At 38.3% G+C, this 20,104-nt stretch overlaps 1 protein-coding gene across 28 annotated transcripts in view; it reads right to left on the bottom strand.

The window, feature by feature from the left end:
- Window positions 1-20,104, bottom strand: part of FHIT (fragile histidine triad diadenosine triphosphatase) — a 628,816-nt gene that overhangs the window by 454,375 nt on the left and 154,337 nt on the right. The window contains exon 1 of one of the 28 annotated variants that reach the window (XM_075095814.1): window positions 4,162-4,229. The exons of the other annotated variants lie outside the window; for them this stretch is intronic. The gene's annotated coding sequence lies outside the window, so the exon portion shown is untranslated. Of the gene's footprint in view, window positions 1-4,161; window positions 4,230-20,104 lie in introns of those variants that run through there. 28 annotated transcript variants of the gene reach the window in all.

Here is a 20,104-nt window from a genome sequence, read left to right as displayed (position 1 = left end):
TCCTTTTACTTGCCTAGGGAGCTTCCTGGTGATGTCTCTTGTCCTTGCCCCAGGAAGGCAGCAGACTTCCCTATAGGATGGGTCCGGCCGGCATATCGGGCCCTCTGTTCCCCTCAGAAGGGAGTCGCCTATGACAATTACCCTTCTTTTTTTCTTACCAGTGGCCGTTGTAATGCATGGGGCTGACTGGTTCCCTCTAGTCAACCCCTTGGGTGGATCGCTGTCAGTATCTTCGTCCCCCTGGCCCCCAGGTTCCACAGCCTCATACCTATTGTGTAAGGGCACCTGGTGGGGAAAAGTCAGCCCGGACAGGATTCGCCTGCTGCGCCGAGCAATTTTTTTAAACAGCATGGCCTTCATGGCCACAACTGCTCAAGGTCAAGAGAAATCATAGGATCATTGCAAAAATTAAGTTAGGAGGAGTGTGGTAGCCTGTCATTCAGTTTTTAGTGGATCAATCCCATCTCAGCACCAGAATATTCAACATCTCTTACCAGAAACTAGCAAAAAGTATTCAGGTAGTACTCCAGTGCATATATACCAGCCCCTGCAGATACAGCTTTTCTCTTGCAGTCAGGCTCTGTAAGTGTTGTAAGGATCTTGTTTATTATAGAATCATAGAATTCTTATAGCTAAAGACTTCACCATAATGCATATGTATAAGAGAAGCTGAATTTAGGTTGCAATGCCAGCCTCAATCTTATCACCCTCTTCTCTCAACTGCTTGCTTTTGCATTCTTAATAATGTTCTCTCCATGCAGTTTGTATGTGTAACATTTATATACAAAGAATGAATTATGATCTCTTTGTGAATCTCTGATTTCCATGCACAAGTGGTAATGAACAAACCCTGGCTAAAAAAATTCCATTACAAAAATAAAATATCAAGCTTGCCTAGGCTTGGTAAATTCAGCAGGGCTTCTACTGAGTTTTCTCTTCAAATGCTTGAAATGGTCCAAGTGCTGCTTCTGTTAACACTTACTATGCATTACCATAAGAGACTTGGGAAGGGAAGATATATCAGGGGACTGCCCTTTCAATTTTTATCAAAGGCATTCAATTTTAATTCTCAACAATAACAGCAGCTGATATGTTTCCTTTGCTAGTTCCTGTGAAAAAAAAATCAGCAGAAATTAAGCTAGAAGGGCACACGGGAATCAAGGAGAAATAGCATCACCCCAACATGCTCTCCAGTGCCACCTTCCTCTTCCAAAAAAAAAAAGCCCCTCTGCACCTTGTAGGAGCAGGTGATGGTCGATCTTGTGAGGGTTTACATGCAAGTCCTTTTCCAGTGCTAACAGTACTTCTCCAGACTGCATATACACACTCTCAAGGCAACAGATACCACTGCGGCAGCCCTCTGACAGCACAGATCTTACAGAAAGAGCCCTAACAAAGAGCCCTGCCATCTGGCCCAAGACAGTAGACTCTACAGAGCTGGACAGTTTCCAGTCCCAATTTCATTTAGATGACATATCAATTCCTCATTAAAAGCAAGAAGAGTTAGAGTTACACCTAGCAACAGAAGATCAGAACTAGATCTTGCAACTTTCAGCTCAAGGAGTCTCCTAGCACTCAAATACTAAAATAGCATAATGTATTCAAGTTATAATGAAATTCTTAAATACTAAATCATTTGAAAGTGATCGCGTTATATACGATACACAGTATACACTCAGTAAGTACTGATCATTTGAAAAAATAATTCTGAAACTAATTTCATCTGTGTAAAATTATCAATGGTCTTAAACATCAACCAAGGTAAGTGAAATCTATTATATTCCAGCTAAAAGATCTGTCTTCAGAGAGTTCTTAGAAGACATTGTTTGTTCAAATCGACATCAAATTCACCATACTTTATCAACAGATCTTACATATTTATAACAATTCTTATAGTAATATGAAGCCAGAAGATGTTGTACCTAGAATATTCCATCTTCTCAAAAGGGCAACAGAAAGCCAACATCTTTTAAATATTTAATTAGGACTAAAATCAAATTTACATAGTGATATGCCACATTTTCAGCTAGTGATGAAGACAAACATCTCTGCATATTATCGGTACTTGAAAGGGTAGTCATTTCTGTTTCATTTTGCATACAGACTGTCTCCAGAGATTTTCACACTATTGTGCATCATTTCAGATCCTTCTTTTAGTTTTTTATTTAACTAGTTCATTGTTGATATAAGTTGGGACATTACAGTTTCAACAGTAAGATATTTGGTACTTGATCAAAGTTTGAGATATGCCCTAAAATAATTGTATTTGCCTTTAGCAAACATTTTATTTGAGTTTTGAACAAAACTGCTGATGGAAGCTGGTGAAAATAACTCCTGTTGAAATGCACTGACAGATGTGCTATCTAGCAAGGGATTTCCCTGGAAACTTTCTAATTTTCTTTCATTAATTTAGAAATGGTTTATTTAAAATCTGTTAGAATGTACTGAAGTACAGGGTCACAAAATATCTGGTCATGGGAAGAAAGGGAAAATGTAGCTGAGAAACCTAAGCTCTAGCATCTTGAAATGGTAAAAAGTTATCCAGAAACCAGAAGTCTTTTAAATGATCTAACATCTTCTACAAAAAAAAAAAATATTAAAATCTATAATTTAAGCACAGAATTAATAAAATGGGCATGCATGTCTCATTTTATGAGCTTTTGGAAAAGAAGGAAAGGGAAAAAAAACACACAGCAAGTTTTCTCATTTTTTCTTCTCTACTGAAGAAGTACTTAATTGCCAAGAAACCAAATATCAGTAAACAGCAACAAATACACAAGCACACAAACACTGCATAAAGCAGCACTATGGAAATCTTAAGACATTTCAAAGTTATGATTTGTAGAAACTTTAAAAGTTCACACACAGATGTTATCGCCTGCCAGGAAATTTGCCTTTTCCAAAGTCAAATTGGTATGAAATCAAAGAATTTCATCCATTAATCATAAAAAACAAATTACAACATCACCAAAAGAAAAAACAAACACATTACCTTCAAACTTAAGTTAGCTAGTAATTTTCTTTTTCCAATAGCTATATAACCAGCTAAACTGCATTTCCCTCTCCCCCCAGCATTAGAAGATCAGCAAGTCAAAGGTACAGAGAAAAGTAGTAGCTATTTTTATTAGAACTCTTATGCAGTCTAGAAATGTCAGCTGGAAGGGATCTCTGCAAGAGTTGCCTCCAACCTTGGGACAAAAGTGTAACTATTGCAAACACTGCATCATTTTGACCCCGACTTTGGCCAGCTGAATCTCCAAGGATGGACATTCCACAACCAGGCCCAGAAATCTGTTCTTCAATATCAGAAAAAAAGGTAGACTATGAATCAGGATTGAAGAAAAAAATCATTAGGTTTCCACCAATAACATCGTAAGCCTTATGCAGCAGGCTCCTACCTTAGACAAGTATTTCTCCCTCAACTTGTTAGTTCGCATCTTGCCACAGACTGGCTTCCTAATAACCACTAGAAACATGGAAGACTGTGTTTCTCCCTTCCACTTCCCATCACTTTCCCCAGCTTCTTTGAATGATTAGCACAAGCAGAAGTCCCCACATTCCCTTCACTGAAACTACTTACAAGTGCACTGAAGAAAGCTCCTTTCATATTGTTGTACTTGAGTTCTCCCAACCTGCTTCATACAGTGAAATTGGAAAAACCTTTCTCTGCAGCAGAAATGGGTAAACTATCTCATATTTTGCTATTTGATTAAACAAGATGTTTGTACACAGGTGAATTTCCAGACATCATTCTGTCTCCTGCATCGGTTAAATCTTCAAAAATTTTAAACTTCACAAATTAATGGAGTTTAAGAGGTGATCAATTCCAAGGAAAGATTTTCTTTGACAGTAAGTTTTAACAACTAATCTTATTCTTGTGCTCCCTGAAGTAATTGCACTAACAATGTAACCTGAGTTAATCCAGGTTATTTAGTATTAATCTTGATAATTGATTCTTATTTTAATATACGCTGATTAACTTTGCACTGCACAAATTGAGCAAAACTTCCACCCCCTAGCAATCCAACATGCTCTCTATACACTCCCCTTTGACCTGTTCAATAGCCATTGAATAAGCGATATAGGAGTTCACTTTCCAGTATCACACTGCTATAGCAGTGTTATAGCACAGAAACCCACATCCACAGAACTGAACATTACCTGAATAGAGTGTTTCAAGTGATTAAAACACTTGGAGGTTTTCTCCTGTTGTTTTGCTTGCCTGTAACACACCTTTAATGTGTTTAGCTAAATGGAAAGTGAAACTCAACTGCTACATAGCAACATGCAGCCAAGCGTTCCAGTTCTACATGCAGCGCATACGTTCCAAGCTGAGCCTGACCGGCATGTTAACTTTAAAGAATGGAATTTCAGGCCTTACCCTTTAAGCTGTAGGACTGATATTTTGTAATTCGTTGTTTTAACTGAAGGACGTATATATACAGCAACTGAAGGTTGCTGTAGCAATAGCTAATCTGTACTCCTACAGGTGATAATCAAAATTATTACTTTTACAAAGTACTTTGATACGCATCGCTCCAGAATGTCCAGCACAGGATAAGTCATCTTTAGTTTTGCGCAGATGCAGCTTATCAGCTTGCGCCTGTGCCCTGGACATCTGCACTACTGAAGCAGGCAAGTATGCTTTGCGTTACTGATAAAGAAGCTACTCTGCAGAATTAACAATTCGGGGTGAGTAATCTTGAATGAGAGAGTCGCATAATCTCACAAGAAGTCCCTGAAGCAACAACATCTCTTGAAATGTGATTTGAAACTCAAAAGCTCCCCCATGGTGAACACTTGCAGCTCTGTGCACGGGGGCAAACAGAGCGCAATGGCCCCTTTTTGCAGATTTACATTCTGAAAGGCACAGTGAGGGAACCGTGCTTGTGCCAACCCTACTCAGACGGATAGTGAGGTTATTTACTGGGCAGGATAAATTTTTTTCTGCAATTTCTACATGTCCATAGAGAGAAGCTGGCTAAATTTGCAAAACAACTTTTTATTTAAAGAAGAAATATATGTATGATTAATTATTTGGAGCATCATACCTCGAGGGAGAATTCTGAAGACAAATCAGAGCATATTATTAGTATGTCATTTATTTTACTAACACTTGGTGCACACATATATATGCCTATACCCACTCAACAACATGAGGGAAAAAAAGCCGTTCTATTGCACTCATTTGTCTTTATTTCTGTGTTGGAGAGAAACCTCAGTAAAGCATGTTTCTCCAGCTAGTTACAGTACCCTTTATCTTTCCCGTACACTGGTATTCCCTATCCCTACTGAACACAAACATACACAAACGTTTCTTGGGTACACAGGAAACAAGTCAGGGCAGCAGGAGCCAGAGCTATTACTTTCTCAAGTTCAGAATGTAGAATTTACCCACCCTGGTGCAGGGTGTTCAGGGAAAAGACAGAAGAGAGCAGGATGATAGATGAATCTGGACTGAGCAATCCTTTATTCCGCAAATAGATCTTGCTAATACAGTAGCATATGAACGATCAGCTCTTCCCCAGAGGCAACCCTGTCCTCCAACAAACAAAGGTATGGAATCTGACATGACAAATATTGATTTCCCCAGAGGAATTTGTTTTCCAAACACAAGTGAAGTATTATCTCTAATCAGCAATCAAACCTCAGCAGCAGTTTGCATTTAAAGACATTTAAACTGTTATACTGTAGTGCATACAGCATGTAAATAACCAGGTACGCCTAAGTGTCATACATATTTACATACAATTCTTGAATGCATTAGATATAAGTGTTGCCATACTTAATTATTTCTGAATCAACACTGTTTTAAATTAATTTCTCAGTTTATTTTGGTTTAATTTACTAAAAGCACAATCCAAAGCCTTTTCAACAGGAAGGAAAAAATCCTATCACACTAGAATCAACTTAAGGTACGTTCCCAGAAATCCTACTTATCACGTCAATATTGTAGATCTAGTCCTCTCTGCTACCGTTCAGTGCCACTTCACTTACATAAAGTTAAACTAGGTAAAATGTCCATAATTTATTTTACTATTTGAAAGAATTTATACCCTATTTGCCTATTTCTGCAGTCAATGGTATGGATCTCCCAGACGTGAGACTAGTATTTCACCCAGATTTAACTGATTTTAATAACGTAAGTTCCCCAAACTTGAAGCAGAATAAAAAGTGGATTATAAATGGATATACCTCTTCCATTCAAGAACACACACTCAAGATTCATCCTATTCTTTCAACATGAGTATATGAAAATAATAATATGAAGTAACATGGAAACTGGAAAATTAAATTCTTAAGTGGTATATACAGCTCTCTGACATTCCTCTGATTAATAAGGAGCATCTACTACTAATCCCCTTATAATTTATTCCATTAACTTATTGTCTATTTGCATTATTTATTTGAACTGCCTTCACAGGGTGAAGAGTGATTTCTGCAATCAAAAATAGCTCTAAGATGATACTAGTTAATTTTCTATGTCATCTGATTACCTTTCAGCAGTATGTACACTCTTGTACTGTTACAGCTAGAAAATTTTATATTAATTTTATAGCAGAAAATATTCATACGCAAGAAGAGCAAGACCAAACCAAAGCAGAATTTCTGTGTTTGTATCAGTTGGAGAAATAAAAAGATAAATGCTCTAAATCAAAAACTTAGTATCCTCAAATGTCTTTTTGTACCAAGATGACCCAGGAACAGTTTCTTCTCAGACAATTATTCAAGTGAGGAAGAATAATAATATGAACATCATGCTTCTCAAGCTTACACTCAAACTCACAATCTATGGATAGTATTGTTTCAGTATTCAATCTTTCTGTCAACTTCTACCTCAGAATCTCTATTCCCAATCAGAACACTCGAATACTTTATCTAACAGACATGTCTACTCACAAATCACAAATAAATTTCTAGATTTATTTACAGTGTCAAAAATACTTAGGACAAACTATTAATAATTTCCCTAAACTATACACCTCCAAACCAAACTCCATTCATCTGTCAAAACCAAATACATACTTTATAGCAGAAACAAGCAAGACTATACCAGACTAATTTCCTTGGGCAATAAAATCTGCTCTTTTTTTCTATAGAACATACACAAATATTTTCTCTAAGCACTGGAAGGTCTGTCCACAAGGACAAGTGTTACAGGAATTTTCTTATGATTGTTTCTAAGCTATGAACTGGAAAACGAGCCCTTCAGCATCCACATCAGCTCCACTGAACACATACTCTTTCTTTCTACTCTATGAGATGATCCATGGGATTCATAATCCTCTAGCACCTGGCAAATACCAGCATCTTAATGCAGCCCAACTTCTAACAGTACTTTTTGTTTACATATATTTGCACACATTTCTGTTCAAAAAGTTACAAAGAAATGGAAGCAAACGTCACAAGCTATAGTCAAAGAAATAGACTGATCTACCAAGCCTAGACTGAAGAAAAGAAAGGAATATGACAGCACAGCTCTTGGAAGACCATTTAAAAAACATGACCATCTTGCCTTTGCTCACCCCTTCTCCAGAATTGTAAGTAAAGTTAAGATTCAGATGTACAAAACAAAACTACCCACAATGCAAGAGAACAAAAAAGTTACAGTAAATTACATACACATTCAATAAATTAAGCAATTATGGAAACCTGAACAATAAAATCGTGTCAATATTTCATTATAAAGGTCAGCTAAGAACAAGTGATTTGGGGTGTATGAATTCAGTCACTCTAAGAGCACACTGCAAGCTTGCAGGAAGTCAGAAATCTAACAGAAATTAGGTTGAATCGATTTAAAAAAAATAAGCTAACGTGGTTTAGACAAGTAGCGAAAGATTCATAATGAATAGAAGAATGTAAACCTGTTTCCAGCAATACATATGAGCCAGGACTAAGAAATTGTGTAACTGGCATGGGAAAAAGGAAAATGTAGAAAAATAAACGGCCAGCAGAGTTTAGGACATTACAAAAGATTTAATTAAGAACACAGAATTTATAAGCACGCTGTATATCGGCATGGTTTGTGGCAGAACTATTAATAGAAATAATAATACAGAAAAAAAGAAACGTATTCCCTACGTATTAGTCTTCAGGAAAAAGCTGGATGATGCAGTTGCAAGGTGAGGAGTTTTCTACAAGAATAATTAGGGAGACAAAATTAATCAACAGCTGCTGAAATTAAATAGATCTGGATAACTTGCATTCCAGAATTCTGAGACAGCTAGCCAAGCAGCATCAAGAGTGTCAGAAAAAGATTACATTGCTAAGCTGTAGAAAAACAAGCAAAAACCAAAATCCACAAATTGGGCAAGTCAGGTAATTATATTCTTGTTAGCCTGAAATCAGCTAATGGCAAAATACTAGAATGGTTGATATATAACTTTACTAATAAGCAATTAAAATAAAGTAAAAGTAATGCCATTCAAGATGGATTTATGGGAAATATTTAGCTACTGAGAATCTAGCTTTTTTTTTTAAATGCATTTGAAAGCTTGACTGATAAAAAAGGCTGCATCCTCAAAATGATATGTGTTTCTGCAAAACAACTTAGCAGCCAACAACATTTTCATTAAGAAACTGGAATCATGTAAAGTCAACATGAAATATACAAAATTTATTTTTTTAAAAAATCTTTAATAAACATCAATAAATAACTGTAAATAAGCATCATCTGGTTTTAGCTGAACAGTGCAGAATTTGGCACTTAACTCCATACTACCATCTTTAGTGGTATTTAAAAGGAAATTTAAATCATTACAGATAAGGCTTGTGCATAATGGAATGAAGAATGCTCTAAAATACCGTAGGACACCAGTGCTAATACAGAAAATGGGTTGACTGGGAAAGACGAGCAAAGAGTAGAGGCTCTGTTGAACACCAAGTTTAACAAAAAGTATGTTGTCATATTTGCATATCAAGAAACTACACTGAGAAGCAGCAGTTTAGAAGAGACCTAGAGTTGTTGGAATTAATCTCACAGACCTTAGAGCAAAGGTTTAGCATCAGCACTGCATGTGCACACAGGGAAATCCCAAGCACACAAACGGATGTTAAACTACTTTCTGTATTTGGCACTGGTACAGCCACAGCTGGAAGAGGGCCTCATTCAAGGATTTAAATTTTTTTAATCAAGTGGATATATTGGACAATATTCAAGCTAGACAAACACAACAAATCAATTAGAAAACATACTTTGCAAAAGGGCACAGAACTCCATCTATCTCGCTTATTGCGGGGAAGCTTGAGGAGTGTCTTGAGTGCAAAAGCAGCTAAAAGCAAGGATCACACGTTCCCTAACACAGATCTTCACAATCCAGAAACACAAAGGTATAAAAGTTTCTACTGATGGAAAATGGTAACTATGCAAAAAGGTCATATCGGAATTTATGTGCATGTTTTGTTCAGTGTATTTCTCTTAAGGATAATTTATTATTAGAATAAATTACCAAAAGCAGGGATTTTCTATCAAGAGTAAGTTTCAAGAAATCAAGATAAGATACTCTTCTGAAAGATCTAATTCGACTATGAATTAATCTGGGGAAGTCGTATGGCTTTGTCCAGTGACTATGGAAGCCAGACTAAGGTGACCACAGGAGTGCCTGTCTCTCTAAACTAGGAAAGAGTTCCTTTACGCAGTCTTTCTGCTGGACATAGCAGGTTCACCAATATTTTGGTGCTTTTAGTGTCACGTTAATGATCACTGAGCAGACAGGTGTGGTAGGGGACTGAGTAAATGAGGTAATTTGTAATTAAAATTAAACACAAGTTTAATTTCTGTTACACCTTTGATTCTGTTACGAATGCTAGTCCAGTGCTTACATAATAACCCACATTAATCAACATTACCTCTGCACCTTTTTAAAAACTTGGTATGCAGCCTCTTTTCTCAGAGCCAAAAAAGTCTGCCACCACAAGCAGAAAAACAGTGATTTACATTTACTTTTGAAATATAACTTAAAGAGTTTAGGATGACTGTTAAGCTGGTCATCACTGACCATACACATGTCTTTATTTGCAATCAGGTATAAAACTAAATTTAGAAAGCTGATTACAGTGTAAACAGTAGTTAAAATGAAGTACAATGTTTTGTTTTGTAACTAAGTAAACAAACATTTGGCTTTTTCTCTCTTCAGCCTCTTCCAAAATTATCTAGTCTGAACTGGGCAAAGCTTATTCAAGTGAAAACAAACAAGGCAGATGGTTAAACGTCTGTATTGTCTGGAATGCCATCAATTTACCAGCTACCAAATTACCACTAGGTACATTTGCTCATCACCAGTACCAGAAAAATTAATTAATCCTTGGAGAGTTGTAGAAACCAGCACATGGACGAGTGGCCTTTCATCTCCAGTGGTCTTTTTAAAGGTTAGATTCCCAATGAAATTCATACAACAGAGTTCTAAATTTTCACAAAGATTCAGCTGCCACTGCCACCACCATATGTCACAGTTTCTCTCCAGGCAGAAGAAAGTGATGTTTCTGGAGTCTGGAGACTGATTCAGAAATGCACTTATGCACTTTTTCCCCCACCCCCCTCATTGTTACCAGCTGTTACTGGCTGAACAACAGAGCTCAGAGGGTCGTGATCAACGGGGCAGAGTCTGGTTGGAGGCCTGTCACTAGCAGTGTCCCCCAGGGGTCTGTGCTGGGTCCGGCCCTGTTCAACGTGTTCATCAATGACCTGGGCGAAGGGATAGAGAGCACCCTCAGCAAGTTCACTGATGACACCAAGCTGGGAGGAGTGGCTGATACACCAGAAGGCTGTGCTGCCATCCAGCGAGACCTGGACAGGCTGGAGAGCTGAGCTGAGGGGAACCTCATGAAACTCAACAAGAGCAAGAGTAAGGTCCTGCACCTGGGGAGGAACAACCCCCTGCACCAGTACAGGCTGGGGACTGAACTTCTGGAAAGTGGCTCTGCTGAGAAGGACCAGGTAGTGCTGGTGGACAGCAAGGTGACCCTGAGCCAGCAACGTGCCCTTGTGGCCAAGAAGGCCAATGGTATCCTGGGGTGCATTAAAAGAAATGTGGCCAGCAGGTTGAGGGAGGTTATCCTCCCCCTCTACTCTGCCCTGGTGAGGACACATCTAGAGTCTGTGTCCAGTTCTGGGCCCCCCAGTTTAAGAAGGACAGGGAACTGCTTGAGCAAGTCCAGCAGAGAGCTATGAAGATGATCAGGGGAGTGGAGCATCTCCCTTATGAGGAAAGGCTGAGACACCTGGGTTTGTTCAGCGTGTAGGAAAGAAGACTGAGGGGGGGATTTCATATATACTTACAAATATCTAAAGGGAAGGTGTCAGGATGATGGGACTGGACTCTTTTCAGTGGTGCCCAATGACAGGACAAGGGGCAATGGGCACAAGTTGGAACACAGGAAGTTCCACCTCAATATGAGGAAAAACTTCCTGTGCGGGTGCCAGAGCAGTGGCATGGGCTGCCCAGGGAGGCTGGAGTCACTTCCCTGGAGACATTCAAAACTCACCTGGACACGGTCCTGTGCCCCCTGCTCTGGGTGTGCCTGCTCAAGCAGGGGGGTTGGACAAGATGATCTCCAGAGGTCCCTTCCAACCCCAACCATTCTGTGATTCTGTGATTCATTGAAAAAAAAAAAAAAAAAAGCCATTCCTATTCCAGACAACACTCAGACATGTCTTGAAGCTTCTGATGAATTTCAATGTCATCTAAAATACAAGCACTATTCTAAACAGAAAACCTTTGAAGATTTTAGGAAGGACATGCCAACTCAGAACCATCAGAGAAGTGCAGTGTTTTTTTGATCTTTCATGTACATCAAAGCATGCTCACTTATATTCCATTACAGCAATGGCTGTATGATTCTGTGGAACAAAAGAAAAGCAGTAACAGTGTGTTTCTGCCAATGTGTGAAATGCATATGCACATCCTACAGGGCTGGTGCAAGGCCTACCAAGAACCTAAAAGGTCTCTAGGAATCTCAAGAGAAAGTTACTCTGGAGGAAGTCTTACTACAAGGGTATTCTGCACATGCTAACCACAACCTCCCTCTGGTTAGGATGAAAGTTGGATGCAATTCTTATGGATGTGTGTAAGCAAACTCACTCCAAGATAAATCTAAAAAGTATAAAAGGAAAATCAAGTTCCATGTAAGAAAACTAGCCTACATACAGAGCCCAGCTGTGTCACCTGACAGGGACTCTTGCAACAAGAAAGGTATATTTGAACAGAGACTATTACCTCCAAATTACCCAACTTTCTTGACAAACTATAAGACCCAATTTACAGGTTATTTACATGGGAATAATTTATTTGATTCTAGAAATGTAGCCATCTTCTGGGTAAGACAGAGCAGTTATACCACCAATCCAGAAAACCATCAGTATCTTCAGCTAGCAGTGATTACCAATAAACTAGAAGCTTATGGGCTCCAAACCCTTTAAAGGGGAAGCAGAAGTACCATTACTAAACCTCTCGCATGAAACCAGCACTCAGCAGACTGCAGTATTTTCTTACTGTCTACATGTCTCTGTTGTCACCTACCCACTCACACCCAGCCTTAAGTTTTTGAGGGAAAAGTAAACATTCTTATGGTCCAGAGAGCCATCTCCAGCAGAGCACTATGTGGATCCTGCTTTCTTTATGTTTGTTTCATTAGGATGTGGAGACAAAAAGGTAATTTCTCAGTGTTACAGCAAAACTAAGATCCTAGACAAATCAGGAATGTCAGGCAGCAGCTCCAGCCTAAACACCTGGGGGGAAATTTTGCCATTTAATCACAAGCTGAAGAGATGGATTCATAAACAGAGACCCAAGAATGAGAGACAATTTGGCCAATGCCAAACACCACTTCAGTAAAAAGTAAGAGTGAGGCAGGTGTCCCGAGAGCCAGAAAAATGGATTGCCCACATATAGCAGGCAAAATAGCAAAGACTAGTGACTCCTAACACACACAGACAAACCCCACACTCCTTCAGAATGTAAAATTGAACTTTATTGGCCTCCCACTCTAATGATTCCAGAGTTTTGAACAGAAAAGGACCTTATCTAAAATGTCTCACTTTGCCTGAAGAGAACCAATTTAATGATTTCACACTGTTGTATAAATACCTCTGCTCAGGGCACACCTTCATTTGTTTAAAAACAGAAGTCTTGTTAAAATGCAGCTTACTTTTTAGTACAGGATAGAGTATAAAAAGAACTGTCTAAGCAGGAGGCCCTGTACTCTTCAGGGATTGTAAAGCAAAGAAAAGAACAACCCAGAATCCTATCAGCCTTCGAGTCAGTATTCTGGATTCTTGGAAACAGGTACAGAAGATCAAGAACAAACAGATTAGCAGCCCTTTAGGCAAGGCTTAAATCTTGATCTTACCTATCACAAGGCAAGAACAAAAAACAGTAAGAAAAGCTAAACAGTGAGCTCTATTTAATTTGTATTTCCATGTTACTAAAAATTAGAAAGATACAACGTTCCCTAACGGAGAGGAAAAATTTCTAATTATTCAGATTTTTAAATTTAAGCACATGAGACCTGAGCTCTGGATCCAGAACTTCACTTGAGGCTAATCCTCAAATGTATCCACTTCCCTATTCATGATACCATTTATGCAGATATTTATCTTTGAGTCCATGCTTATGTGCTCTTCTAAGTCGCATATGCATAAATTTTCTATAATAAAGGAAACAGTTAAAAAAAATATTGATTTTTCTGTACTTCAAGTTTTTTTGAGAAGAATCAGGGAAATTATTTTTCTACATATTCATCCCAATACTTGGGGAATGCAGACCAAGTGCAGCAGCACTCAAAATACATGGCTTTTAAAATTTTTTATATTTTAATATAACTCTGTAAGTGGGGGAATGATGTGCATCAAGATGCATGCACTTCTTGGCTTTCTCACACCTGATCTAACCACAAGTCCTAGCAAATACTCTCTGGGGACTGGCAACAGCTGATACCTAAAGATTTAGCCCTATTGGTTTCCACATGATTACCAGTTCAGTGACACCCAAACACACCTCGATGCAAACCAGCCCCTTGCATCTAAAGGATTGAGAAGTTTTGCCTCCACTGTATGGAGGGCTCTAACACAAGGTTGTTACTGGTTTACTTCTTCCCCTTAAATTATGAATAATGAAAATGAATGCAAAACAAGTCGTCACCAACATAAACGAGATTAACAGATGAAACTAAAAATAAACCAAACCAAAACAAACACACAGAGAGAAAAGCTTAAGGAAAATCAATAAGCCCAGTGAAGGAGGGAATTTACCCTGACACAAATTGGTTAAGGGCAAAGAGACAAACTGTGCTGGTGGGACTGCTCAGTTGCCACAATTTATTCTTTAATACCTTCTGCTGTAATATTTTTGGGGCACATCAAAGAACAATGCAGGCTGATGTTGGTGATCCCTCTCACATACAAAAACTTTCATTACAGAGTGTTAAAGGCATCATTTTGTCTGAGAAATGGGAATTGATAGGGGTTGGCTTTTTTCTGTCCTGGGGAAATATCTAAGGCTCTTTCTCATGGTGACGCCAAGTACTCTTGCCAGAATTTGTTCTGAAGGCTGCAGATGTGCAATATGATGAAAAATCTCTTTGATAAATGGGAAAAGGAGAAAAAAAAAAGTTCAGCAGACCACTTTTCTGTGTCAGACCAAGAAACTGCTTTCCATTCTAATTAGTTTTAAAATGTTTCTTGTAAACACTTTTCTATTTTTTCCTGCAAAGTTGTCAGCACTAATTTTTACAAAGGTGCCTGTACTCAACATCTTCTCTCATAGAAGCACAGTGAAATGAGTTTTATTTTCCATCCAGGAGAACTGCTGAGTTCCTCTCCCTGTTGTGGTTACAGTAGTCAGATAGCCTGAATTGGCTAAGGTGCACCCTCATAATTTCCATTTTAATTCAGTGCGATATGCTTGCTTGTTTCCCAGGCTAAACTGCTGCACTCCGTGGCTGTCTTAATTATGCAGTTGCCAAAGTCTACCTCAGGAAGGACTGCAGCTTGGAAACACAGCAGAACTACTTATGCATTTAGTACACAACATAAACTTCAGAGGTTTGAAAGGATGGCACTGCATTTCCTAGCCTCATGCAAAATCAAGCAATCTCACATATTTTTAATACACACGTACAGAACTGCAAAATAATAATGTGTAATAAAACCAAGAGACTAAATTATCCCCTCAGTCCTTAAAAAAGCAAATCAAATTACAGCTCTATGTAATTTACAGATATAAATTTACATAGAATTTGACCCAAAATTCATATCGAAGATAATCAGTGCCCTAGAGCTAGCCAGGAAAAGCTGCCAATGGTGCATCAGGAGTTTTACACAGAGGCCATTACCTACTGCTGATTTCTTTTTCAACCTAGGAAAAGAAACCGCTTACCAGACGCTGAAACCTTCAGCAGAAGAGAATCTATCGTTCTCTTCTCATTACTGTGGTGTACATGAAAAGCACCTTCCTTGACTTCAGTGCAGTTAGATGACTACAAACTAGAGAGAGGAGAAACAGTCCCTATGTTTTATTAAACACTTTTAAAAATTGATACAAAGAGTGCTCCAGTAACAAGAGCTGACAGCTTTGATTAACATAGCCACATTTCCTTCCTATCCCTGTATCATATCCATTGTAACTTAAAAAATAAATAAAACCTCATTCTACTTCATAAAGTTCATGAAGCTTCTAAAAAACACCTATTTGTAAATTCAAAGCAAACAGAAAATAAACCTAAAACTTTACTCCTCACAAGTCACGCTACATAAAAAGGAAGGGTCTATACCTAGAAAGAAGCTCCTGCCTGTACTGTGTGATTAAAAGTTATTACATTAAGTCCTTGAACAGGTGCCTAGAGTCACTACATTACACCCAGCCAGAAAAAGAAGCACGATCTCCGACCCAGACCGTCTCCAATCTGAATAGACACAACAGAGAGACAAGGGGAATACACACAGGCAAGTGGAAGGAAACACAAAACATTAGTCAACATGATAGTTCATTTTCCTTAAAAGGCTACAGACAGCAAGAGCGTTCCCAATAGTCCCATGTGACATGAAACAATGTTTCTCATGTGGTAACAGTATCATCTTGCCTTAGATCACTCCGGCCTATTTTAGTCACATTTTCTGTTGCTATTTTTCTTTTTTTTTATTAAAGTAGGCAAGAGCAAACAGCTTTAAAATCATATTACTTTGTCTCGGCCAATTGTTTTCCAATGTAACAATCCAGTATGCAGTGTATATTAAAGTTCAAAAGTTAGACTTCAAAGCAAAAGCTTTGCAGAATAATTTAAAGAATAATTATTTACAACCTATAAATTAAGCTGCAAGAAAAGCAGTGGTAAGGGCTCCTGGTTGACTGTTGGGGCAGTGGGGCTCAAAAGGAGAAAGGATCATTTAAATCCTTTACGTTTTATTGTAACTTTTAAAATGTTTGTCATTAAGACACAAATAAAATCACTACTTTCACGTACATATAAACACTGGCTGTGACAGCCCTAGCTGTTGACTCCAACTGCCAGGGCATGTGCATGCATACAGGCTTCCAGGGCTGGAAATACTCCGCTTCTGAGGACAGAGATTTCCTCTATTACTTAGTGACAACTATTAGCAGTCAAATTCGTTTCAGTAGGATTACTTCCAGGTTTACCAGTGTACCGACTGTATGCACAAAATCAGACCTCTGTCTACTGGCTATAGTGTCTTGGCATTACCAGAACACAACAAAGACCTGGTTTTCCTGGGCTCTTCTGGAAACAGTTTGGGAAAGAATTATTAACAATAAAAATTACCGCAAAAAAAAGACAACAAAACCTTATGCAAAAACTGAAAAGGCTAAGGGAGGCCCTATAAACTGCCTTCCCCCCCCCCGCCCCCATCTTCTGCCCAAACTGACTTGGAGTAATGGTATTCCTTTAATTTATGCTTCTGTCTGTGATGTAGCTATTAATTGAATGTTCCACTGACGTTGGCTGGATGACAGAGGTAATCGGTTCCCAAGGATGAACTGCTCTTGAACATTTCTTTAAAAGAAATCCCAGGCCTGCCTCTATCTATTCTAACTAGCCATAAACACCAGCCATGTCTCTATCTATTCTTCTATTTCGTTTTTTTATTTAAAAGTGTATCTCACTACTAAAGAACTTACTAAAAATCCATTTCCAGCTTGCTGTATTCCAGAGTAGACATTATCTTCCATGTTTTCTTCAAAGAGACCTCTATGAATATTAGTGAGAATTATTGGCTACTGAACACTTTGAAAATTACATTTGGCTCATAGGAGCACACAGGAGGTTTAGTCTTTTTTTATTATTTTTTACTTTTTTAAAAAATCTGGCCCAAAAATCAAAGTATTAAGTAATCAAAACCAGCTTATTCCAGTGCCTACAAAACTGATGCAGTAGACTTTCTCAACCCTGCGATCTTTTATAATCAGGCAAAACTTGGTTTTGGTGCCCATTAGCCCTCTGGATGCTTCAAAATGGGAAGAATTTCCCCGCAGAAACGGTGTCTTTTGCTCACAGAGGAAAAGAGGACTTCCCGGTGTTACTGCCGCACATTTGCCACTTTCTGTTCCTTATCGGACCACTGATCTTAGAACTAAAACATGGACAAAAAATAACACCACCGTCGCTTTATCTTCTTATCTTCTGTACTAACTAGGGAAACACACACGTAGCTCCTTGGTCTCTTTCAGCAACTTATGTCTCAGGATTTGATACATCTAGACTCCTATTCTGATATAAAAATAATTTGTTCTTTCCTGCCCATCAACCAGTGTGCTATTTTTCAATGTCGGTGTTAAAGGTGAAGTTTCTGAAATCCAGACCTGTTACTTGCATTCCATACATTTTCCCACCAGTTCTGTCTATATATTGAAAAATACTGCCATGTTGGTTGACATAATCAGCATTTTACAAATGTACATATCTGCAACGTAGAAAAACCCTTTTCTGCCCATTAGCACAAATTAATTCTGCAACTTTATGTAGTGCGACCTTACATATGTCAAATACCCTTTTTACCAAGGGACAGAATGACACTTGTTCTTTTGTGCACCTGAGGTTAAAAACATCAGCCAAAATTTAGAAAAAACATATATTTAGCTACTATATCTGAGGTGCCATCCACCAAGCATCTAAGAAAAATATTAGTCTTATAGGACAGCTTTCTTACGTGGGCAAAGCACATCTTGCGTACAAGCCCCCAGGTACATCCCCTCTCAAGTCAAGATAACAGGATTCCAAAGAAGAATCTGTACTTCTAGGAAGTTATTTATTCATTCACTCCTGTACGGATTTTCACTCCACAGCCTTACTTGCCTCCTTTAATGTGCAATGAAAAATAGTTTTTAAGGAGCACAATTGTTCTGATTTCTCTATTGCCATCTCTCCTTCTTATAAGTGAATCTGCTTTTTCTCATCTCTACAGTTTTACACTTGTTTTGCCCTGTTATTTAGTAATACCAAGACAAGGGAAGGAATATTTTGCATTAGTCTTCTAAATTGTAGTATGCAGGTTGCTCAATATTACATGCAAATACTTCACAATATATTGATATACTCCCTTTAAAGCTCCCTAGTCTCAAAGGGGCCAAGACAAAAGGTTCTTTAAAAACAATTACTGATGCCAAGTATTTCCAGTTCATAGTATTCAAATTAAAACATTATAAAGGAGAAAGATTTTTACTGATGATCATTTTATTGAATGATCTTTACCCTACAAGCTCTCCTCTGGCTCATCACCTACCTTGAAGCAGAGCTCCATGCATTCAGACCACTCCTCTCCACAGGATGCACTCCCCCCGCCCCCACCTTCCCAGTCTGTCCACCCTGTACCCATACATTTCAGCACTCCAGCCAGGAGGCAACCTCACTACGTCTCTCTTCTACCAACAAGACCAAAATCCCGCAATTCCGTGCAAACTTCCAACTCTTCTGGTTTGCTTCCTTTGCTGCATGTTTTCATGTATCACTAATTAGAAAGAAGCAAGTCAAGTCAGAATTCTTTAGTCAGGGACAGCTGCTTTAAAGCGTGTAGCTGCTCAGACATCCAAATCAAACTTACCAAGTTGAAAAAGTTACTTATTTGAAAACCAGGAGATTCTTATTCTATAACCTTGTGGGGTCACATTCAATTGATGACTATTGTAGAACGTTCCCTGTAAGTATGTACTTTGTAAGACAACACCTGAGACATGAATCGTTTGATGCTGCCTAATGCAAGAAGCCATAATCAACAACACGAATACTCAATTTATTTTAAAATTGCCATTACTTAAACAGTAAACACAGCTCTCTCTTGTATATAATAACTTGCAAGTGCAGCTGCTTATACCAGTAATTTTAGCAAGCTATTCAATATAATTTGCCTGTCTTTTAATGAAATTCAACTGCTGGAAATAAGGAGGTACAAGTTGACTCAAGGTTGCCACAAAGCACAAGCCCATCCTCTTCTGACTGTGGACCAAAGTTCAAAATCAGCTGCTCAGAGATAAATGGTTTCCACTGAGGTAGCTAAATCAGGTTCCAAGGAAAGGGGAGGAATTTGCTCCTTGGCAGCAATTCATTCTCAGACTTGAGATTCTCTCAAAGAATCAGATTTTGATTACATGACAAAGAATTTCTGTTATTCTAAACTCCTGCGTCAGGAGGCTGTCTTTCTTGATTCTAAGCTTGCTGTTTGTGGGGGGAGGAATACTACCACCCCATCTTTAGAAACAGGTGAAAGGGAGACAAAGAAGATACACACTGTTTGTTCAAAATTCTATCAACATCAAGTAGAAAACCAAAGATTAGCAGGAAGTCCTTGCCATACTTCCAAAATATTCTGATCAAACTTCATTTTTTTTAAACAAATCAAATTATTCTGGTTGAGAATCCTGCACTGAAAAAAGTACCAGTATTTTGTGACTTGGGCTACAAATTTTGCCCTAAATAAAGTGGATTTCTTCAACTTCCCTTGTTTTTCTGCGATCATGATTTAAGAATACAGTCACTACTTAAAGTACATTACGAACTAAATTTTGTAAACTTACTACTCAATGGAGAGAACAGATGCTTGGCACCTCAGAAAATGCTTTATAAGAATGGATTAAATCGTTTTGCTTCTAACAAAGTT

The sequence above is a fragment of the Phalacrocorax aristotelis genome, chromosome 6, assembly GCF_949628215.1.
Source record: "Phalacrocorax aristotelis chromosome 6, bGulAri2.1, whole genome shotgun sequence".
Classification (NCBI taxonomy): Eukaryota; Metazoa; Chordata; class Aves; order Suliformes; family Phalacrocoracidae; genus Phalacrocorax; species Phalacrocorax aristotelis.
This window is presented reverse-complemented; position numbering and strand designations above follow the sequence as displayed.